Source organism: Hibiscus syriacus, unplaced genomic scaffold, assembly GCF_006381635.1.
Source record: "Hibiscus syriacus cultivar Baekdansim isolate YM2019G1 unplaced genomic scaffold, ASM638163v2 tig00111621_pilon, whole genome shotgun sequence".
NCBI lineage: Eukaryota > Viridiplantae > Streptophyta > Magnoliopsida > Malvales > Malvaceae > Hibiscus > Hibiscus syriacus.
Window position 1 is genome coordinate 839,047 of NW_024063138.1, and position 9,305 is coordinate 848,351.

The 9,305-nt window shown below is 31.8% G+C and overlaps 1 pseudogene; it reads right to left on the minus strand.

The window, feature by feature from the left end:
- Positions 1–7,819: 7,819 nt before the first annotated feature.
- On the minus strand, positions 7,820–9,084 carry LOC120166021 (annotated as a pseudogene).
- Between the last annotated feature and the right edge of the window lie 221 nt (positions 9,085–9,305).

The window sequence follows — 9,305 nt, forward strand, 5'->3', positions numbered from 1 at the left end:
TTAGCACTGAAACAATAGCATGAAGTCTCCAATCCACAGGATAATACATCTCATCAAGTATACGCTCGGTATCCTCAATCTAATAATAATCAATAAACGAGGATGCTCGGGTAAGCCCTCTAAAGTATTTTGTTGTGTTACGTAACATAGTCAATGAAACAGTAACAACAATATCCTCCGGTTGAACCCCAGTTGATCTCTAAAGTAAACGTAACACTGTTCGACCAATAACACCTTCACCCAAATCATCTGCAACTCCTCTCTTAGTAACAGGAGTATTCTCCATCATAATAGAAGATTATGTATCCCGAGTATGTTGATCACCCTAAGATGTCTCAACCTCAGGAACTGGATGGTCCCTATTAACCTTAAGCACTTGGCCTCTACGACCCCAAGCTTTACTACCACCACGGGATGGTACAGAAGAATGTTGACCTCTATGAGGTGGCATATTATCTACTACGGAGTCTGTGATTAAACATAAACAGAAGCTAAAGTCAGATCTAGTACAGGAGTCTCGGGTCAAGATAACTCATTTTCGAAAAAAGATATTTTACAGAACAATATAAAATTTACAGTAAAACAATCCGAGAGTTGAATCGGCTTTCATACCACAAAATGTAACCCACAAAACCCGACCTAGATGTTATTACCGAATCTCAGAGACTACAACAATCCATATTAACAAAATACATGAATTCTCAGTTATAACATGCATCAATACAAAATCGGTATAAGTTTGTAAACATAATATAAATTCAAAAAGCATACCATAATACGAGTTAAAGAACCAAAATATGTAAAAACTTAGTATCCCAAAGTTCCCTCTCTCTCTATATATATATAGCAAATCATTAGAAAATAAATAATATAGAGTCTAAAAATGTCCATGCAATGTCTGAAAAGGAAACAAGCTATTAATCAATCCTCCAAGTACCAATAGTTGTCCTAAAAGTCAAAGGGATCTAAAAAAGACAAACTAGAAAGTGAGCTAATAAGCTCTCTAAGTACAACAAGTATTAATATATTTATAACAACACAGATAATATGTAAACAATAACACCATAAATTAATCATCAGAACATAACATTAATAACATCCAACTGTACCTTTCATCATGGATAAACAGAATGGGGACATTACCCTCCGAAGAGGTTCCCAAATTAGAATAAAAAAAATCAGGATGAAGATGTAGCCCTCAGTAGAGGATCCTAGTTAGAATAAAAAATCAGAATATGAATATAACCCTTCAAAGAGGATCCCAAACAGAAATAGAACGGGGATTTAATCTCATGCAGAATCAGGATGGGAATATAATCTCATGCAAGAAAAGTATGCATCAATATATAGATCATAAATGATACAATCACAATCAGAAATCAGACATATCTCAGTTTATCATAATCAAAGTGCAATCATGCTTACAAATAATTTCATACAGTACAACAACATAAAATTTGTTAAAGGTATCATACGGGTAAAGAGGACACACATATAACAGCTAAACACTACCATCTAAACCTTATGTTTCCCGATCGATAATACTAGGTCCTACGGAATGGTGACGCGAATCTCGAGTCGAATGTGCAAAACTGAACTGAGCTGAGTGAGGACGGTCAGGATCTACGGGTGAGCGATGTGGAGACTCGAACCACAAACGTCGATTTTTCGAAAAGATCGACGGATATGTAGTTTTTACAAAACCCGAATATTCAAACAGTCACCGGTTGCAAACCACAACACTATTAGCGATGAATCAAAGAAAAATCAAAACAATTTGTAAAGAGAGAATGAGAGAGAGACGGTGGCAAAACCAATTTCAAAATCGGAAAAACAGAAAAGAAAGCTGAAACGGGGGTTATGGGTTTTAACCTTAATCCTTTGGGTAAACTACGCTAAGTCCTCAGGCTCTTGAGAACTATTGCATAAGCACAAAAGTTTTAAGATACTTCAATTTAGCCTTAAAATTTTGAGATGCTACAAGGCTGCCGATAGGTCGTGGAGTATTTGGGCCATTTGTGTAATTTAGGCTCAGGTTTGTAATGGGTCAAGGATAATTAAGTTAGACAGATTGGGTTTTAGTTGATTTGGATGTTGGGCTTTAACTGATGCATTTAGAATAAGTAGACTGCTTACGTCTCATTAAGTGTGAGCTCAAGTCTAATTTGTAATTGAGTGAAAGATTTGAATCATTTATTTGGGCATTTAATATGACCTGTCAAAAAATAAAACTTTATATTAGTATTTATTTTAGTATTTAAATATATATATTTGTATCCTTAATCATTTAAAACTAAGCAAATCCGTAAATTCAAACTAATCATTTATTTGTATCCTTAATATATATATTTAATGTTAAAACTAATTAAAATTAAGTAAAAGGATTCAAATAAAATTAAATGTTCAAAAACTAAAAAAAAACGAATGCCCGTATCATGTTGGGACGAAAATGAGTGTCTATAATAACCACGTATGATGTTGCTTCAGAAGTGATTTAAGACTTAATTATCAGAGATATTTCCAATCCTCCTTATCGTAGAACTATTGTTTCTTAGTTCAATAGCGTAAACCTCCTTCTAATTAAAAAAACATAATTTTGATGGAAATACTCCCTTTAAACTATTTTATATTTCATAGATTTTATCTTTTAGGTATTAAGAATAATGTAAACATAAAGTACAAATTAAATTAAATTAAAACCGTTTATTTATTTCGAAATTCAAATTATAATATATATAATTTAGACAAATTAGATTGATCATGAGAGCATACCTATCATAGGGGCATACCATCTTTGAAGGTGATGGAGGCAGGTTGGCACATGGAGACAAAAAAAGTCCCTCTTCCCATAAAAAAGCACATTATAAAACCAAAAAAGAAAAGGCAAAAATTAATATTTTATATCTATTATCAATAGAATTCTTTTAATTCTGTATATAGGATTACCTATACCCACAATATTTTAAAAATTAAAATTTAATAAAAAAATATAATTCTAATTTTACTTGTAAAATTTAAAATTTTAAAAAATAAGATAATAATCCAAATGGGAAAAAAAGAAGAGGAAAGTGGATCAAAAGAAAGAACACATCCACGCCCCTTTTCTGAACAGTAGATATATTATTGTATTTCTATTATTTAGGTAGAAAAAACACTCTCATTTCATTACTGGAAAAGACTAGAGGAAACTGAGATTAAATTTTGGAAGGTTATTGTGAGAAAAAAAAAAGGAACAATACTTTGCTCAGAAGCGACAAACTTATGCAATAAACACGCTGGAATTTTGTCTGTCCCTTTTTTCTTTGGTTTTTATCTTCATTTATGTGGTCTGAAGGAAATTTGATTGTCTACTGTCAACGTAAGTTTAAGTATTAATCTACATATTGTTAGAGATGATAATTGGTTTAGTGTTAGTTCATCTAAATCTAATTTAAAAATTAAATTTACTTATATGTATTTGATCTAATCAGAATTTAGGAGGATTCTATCTAATCTAAAACTTGATCTTATATTTTAGATAAAAATTAGTATTTGTGCCCGACTCGACCTAACACAAATAGAGGTGAGTAAAAATCGTCTCGACTTGAAAAATCGATTTCTTCGATTGGACTCTACTTAAAAAAACTCAACTCTAATTGACTTCGAGTTGTAATTTCATAATCTCGACTCAACTTAAAAAAATTTCAAGTTCAAATCGAGTTGTAAATACAACTCAAATAACTCAAATAAATCGAAATTTTTAGTAATTAGTGAATTGATTTGCAAGATTGAGTCGAGTCCCTCGATTCACTATGATATATGTATATCACTTATGAAAAATATATGAAAAACTACATATGTACTGTATATAGTTATAAAGAACCGTTTAAATTTTAATCAAATAATATTGTAATATTATAAATATTTACAATTAAATTTAAACAGAAACTCTAAAATTCCACTCGACTTGACTCCAAGTTTATAAACTCGACTCGAAAAAATTTCAAGTCAACTTCAAGTTATAAAATAGGACTCATCAACTCGAATAACTCGAAATTTTTTGACTCGGCTCGATCGAACGCTCACCCTTAGACACAAATATATAATTTATTTTTATTAGATAAAAAATTAATTAAAAATAATATATAGAAGAATATTAATACAACTATCCCTAAATATATTATGAATAATTATAATATTATATTGGATTGGATTGGATAGATTTTTTCACCTAAACTCAAACTCGATCTAATATGATCCGAATATGAATTTTCAAAACAAAAAATTAACCTAATTAAATTCAATCAAATCAAAACTCGTCGAACTCGGATGAAATACCCATCCACATATACAGTTGCATATACATTTTGTGTAATGTGTTGATTGTGCAAAAAGATTTTCGACATATTCTAAATTATGGAGTTGATAAAAAAAAAAAACATGTATGTTGCGTTTGTATCCGAGAATAAATGCAACTTAAATAAGAACAAATCATAAAGGAGGAGAAGATTGAGGGGAGGATGGCATCAAAATGACAAGCATGATGGACGTTTTGGCTTCAGTTACAACATACTTCCAAGCCAAAACAATTATACTCCACACAACACAATGCAAAATCACTGATCAATGCCCCCTTCTAGGGCCCTTCCGGACACCATCACCCTCTATGATTAATATATACGTATATGTAATTATTCAAGCTTTAATTTCACTTGGATGTTTTATGTCGGAATACTATTATATATTTTTAAAAATATTCATACATTAGTTTTACCTCAAATATGTTTTTTTTCTTGTTATTGGTCGAGTCTTAATTCGATTAGTATTATTGTTGTTATAAGTATAAGATAACGTAAGTTCAACTGTATTTAAACGTGTAATATATTTTAATTAATGTGTGATAAGGAATTTGATTAATCTAAAGATTATATAAAAAAAATTATACCACCTATGTGTCGCGGATTGGATGTATGGTAAACTATATCGTAAAGAGTGAAAAAGTTGTTTTTTTCTTTAACTTAATTTTTTTAATATTTTTGTGTTATCTTTCTTTTTTTTTTCTATTGATTTTTGTTTAGTCAACATAGGCATAATTTTTAATATTGATTGTCGACTGCTGGTGATTATTATTTTTCTTGTTCTTTTCCATACTATGTATTTTGTTTTTCTTTTTTTCTTGAGTTTTATTCAATTTTAAATAATAATCTGTCATTGTGACACACTTTTCTCTGCACTTGTGGAAAGTTTTTTCTCTGCTCTCATGGTACGTTCCTTATGATTTTTTGTATGTTTTTCACATACCTCTGCGGTCGTGTTGGTGTTCTCACAAAGACCCTCATGACATTTATTTTCTGATTGGTTTATCAGTAGTCACATATTGTCAGATCCCCTCTTTGGTAAAAGGTTGTTTGTCGATATATTCATAATTGCGTAGCGAAATAACCTGCTAAATTGTTTGGTTCGCTCATCACTCCTTTATAACTTCGTAAAACGTTTCATTTGAAAGAGACAATGAATTTTATGAAGGTTACTGGGTGCTTTTGATATTGAACGTCATTCTCAATAGAAGTTTCATTTTTTTCGTATCTCTAAGTTTAATATTTTTGTTTCATGCATGAGGTTTTTGGTGATTGTTGTCCCATTTTTCTCTCTATGTTTATACACATTGTAATTTTGATTCCTTCCATTGTTTTTATTAATGAAAATCAGTTGTTATTGTTAAAAACTATATTATAGTTTTCGTAAGAGAATTTAGATCTAAACTTAAATTTGATATTGTTGAAAAATATAACCACTAATTTTTCTTTAGTAGTATGAGGTGATTACAATATATCATTTGTTCACATCTTGCATACAGTTACTCAAATACAATCTTAAGAGAGAACAACATTCTCTTTAACCACTTAAACTATTTAATGGGTTTTATAACAATAAACTTGAGTATAAACAAGAAAAGAATTTCCCAAATTATCTAAGTATTGCTCTAAAAGTCAAATGAAACGATCGTTGATCATGTTCATTCCAAATTCAATCGTTAAAATAGAAGTAGAGAATATATTTTAAATATATATGGAATGAATGAGCAATGTGAAAGATGATTTGTGGTACAAGTGAAAAAAATTATTGAGCCCTCTAAATCCCAGCACATTGCCAGCTTGAGAAACTAAAAAGACAATCATACCATACAATTTACAAGTGTAAATTTGGTCTTAATCTAATTAAGAGAAACCAACCAGTTTCACTGTTATACCCTCGAGGCCGAATTTATATTTTTTATTAGCTTTCTTATTATTTTTAATTATTATTATTATTATTATTATTATTATTATTATTATTATTATTATTGGTTGCCCTCCCGGTTCTAAGACTTCGCCTTGACTAATCCGGACCGACCCGCGTTGCACACCTAGTTTTGGTGGGTGAATCTCACAGTATGGATTTTCTGCATGTACAAAGACTCAAACTTAAGACATTTCTTATGCGATAACAAGCTGTTTCCTACTTGAATCAACCCCTGTTGGTATTAATTATTATTATTTGATCTATAATATGAATCATTTATTACAGAGATCGATTATGGAACGATTCTTTCAACTCATTTTGTTTTATTAACAACGACAAGATCCGAATCGTTGATTTTATTTAAAAGATATAGTTTTTCATCTCACTAGACCAACTGATTAGAAAAGAAAAAAAACTCAAATATTTTTTTAAAAAATAGTTTGAGGTGATTATAAGATAATATTTGTTCAGAATATTATTTCTTAACCATTGACAATGCATACACACCCTGCAAACGTAATTGTTTAAACTCAAAATCTCAAGAAAGAATAACATTCTTTTTTACCACCGAGACTACTTAATGAATTCAACTCAAATATTAATAAAGACAATATTAACTCCATTTAATCGTTAGGATAACAAAATTGTTGATTTATTAATTATTAATTAAAGATGAAAATGAACTTTTAAATTAGTAATTCATTATCCATTTCAATCAACTGTAATCACAAAATAATCTCTTTTTCTAAGTTCGGTTCAAACATACAACCCAACCCTTTTTTTGTTTTCTTTTTAATCAATTTGGTATGATCTTTAATTATTAACTTTTAGCCTTTTATTCAATCAATCATAATTCTTTTATATAATAATTTTAGTAATAATTATCCATATAAAGGTAAGGAGAGCAACCCTTACAAGCAAACTAATTAAAGTTTTGCATATTGAATAATGGATATGCATAATTTAAGGACATAAATTTGAGCTAGACATACTTTGATGTTTTCTTAAACTAGTTTCAACCATGTCACTTTCCACGTAATCTTATATGCTTATATTATAAATTATTACATTAATATATTTTTATAACATTAAATATTTTTTATTGTGAGAAAGCAGTCATGAGAGTGACGGTAGCCTGAGTTAACAAACGAGGAAGGAGAAAACATAAAGAGAGAGGTAGACAACAGAAGTTTTTTTTTATTGTAAAATAGATAAAACTCTCTGTTCAACATAATACAAAAGTATGGCTTATATAACCCACTAACAACCTGCTAACCTACTAATTGAAGTGCTAACATAATATCAAATACTAACTAACCTTATTAACATTCTAATATTCTAACATTCACCCGACTTCTTCAACCTTTTTGATAAAAAGATGAACACTTGAATCGAAAGTGTGATGCCTCATTCCGTTCGACTTGAATCGAAAGTGTGATGCTTCCTTTCGTTCGACTTGAATCGAAAGTACCAATGCTTCATTTCATTCGACTTTATTCACCTTCATTTTCTCCTTTTTTTCCCTTCCATCTGGAATTCCTTAAGGATTTTTTTTAGCTTACTCGTTCATATTAAGCTCCTTGTATATCAACCTTTGATAAACAATACTGCTTAGAATCAGCCGGTCTTCTTTGTCCAATTGCTGATAACTCATCAAAGCTTTGTCCAAGTTGTTAATATGAACCTTAGCAAGATCGCCACTAGGAACAACGGTGAGAGGTTGGTAGTTGATGCCACACGTGAATCTGGTGGGGCACCAGTCCACAAACTGAATGGTGTGCTTGGTCTTGATGGTGGCCACAGCTGCATTTACATCTTTCAGCACAACATCACCTCGGTACATAAGGCAGCAGGCCATGTATTTTTCGCGGCTTGGATCACATTTGGCCATCATGGAAGAGGGCTCGAAAGCAATGTTGGTGATTTTAGCCACTGATAGCTACTCATGGTAAGCCTTCTCAGCTGAAATAACAGGGACATAGGAGGAAAGCATAAAGTGGATCCTAGGATAGGGAACCAGTTTAGTCTGGAACTCGGTCACATTCACATTCAGGGCTATATCAAACCTCAATGAGGCTGTAAGAGATGAGATAACCTGAGAGACAAGGCGGTTAAGATTGGTATAAGTGGGTCGTTTAATATCCAAAGAATGCCTGCAGATGTCATATATTTCTTCATTATCAAGAAGCACATCGACATCAGTGTACTCAATGAGTGAATAGTGGACAACACACTGTTGTAAGGTTCTATAACAGATGTAGAAACCTGAGGTGAAGGATAGACGATGAACCCAAGCTTTTACTTCTTTCCATAGTCAACAGAGAGACGCTCCAAGAGAAGAGATCCAAGTCCAGAGCCAGTACCACCATCAACAGCATTGAAAACCAAGAAGCCTTGGAGGCCATTGCAATTATCAGCAAGCTTTCGGATGCGATCCAAGCAGACATCAACAATCTCTTTGCCAATTGTATAATGACCACGAGCGAAATTGTTGGCAGCATCTTCTTTGCCACGGATGAGTTGCTCATGGTGGAAGAGCTGGCGGTAGGTTCTTGTTCTCACTTCATCAATAATAGTCGGTTCCAGATCCACAAATATAGCGCGAGGGACGTGCTTCCCAACACCAGTTTTGTTGAAAAAGGTGTTGAAAGCGTCATCTCCTCCACCAACAGTCTTATCGCTTGGCATTTGGCCATCAGTCTGAATTCCATGCTCGAGGCAGTAAAATTCCCAGCAAGCATTTTTGACCTGAATATCGGCATAGCTGATGTGAACTGAGATGCATTCTCTCTTTTTTCTTCTTCTTAAAGATTCAATATCCATAAGGAAACTCTAAAAGGAATGGAAGCAAAATTTGATTGAAAATATAAGAAAAACAAGGAGGGACGGAGCGTGTATCCGTTCAGGAACAGAGATAGAAGATGAATTGAGAAGTTTTCCAGTAACTTTGATGAGTTGATGACGACAACAATAAACCACATGCACCGTAGAAGAAGTAATAGAACAACGATAACAAAACTGGAGATAAAAAAAATCTACAAACT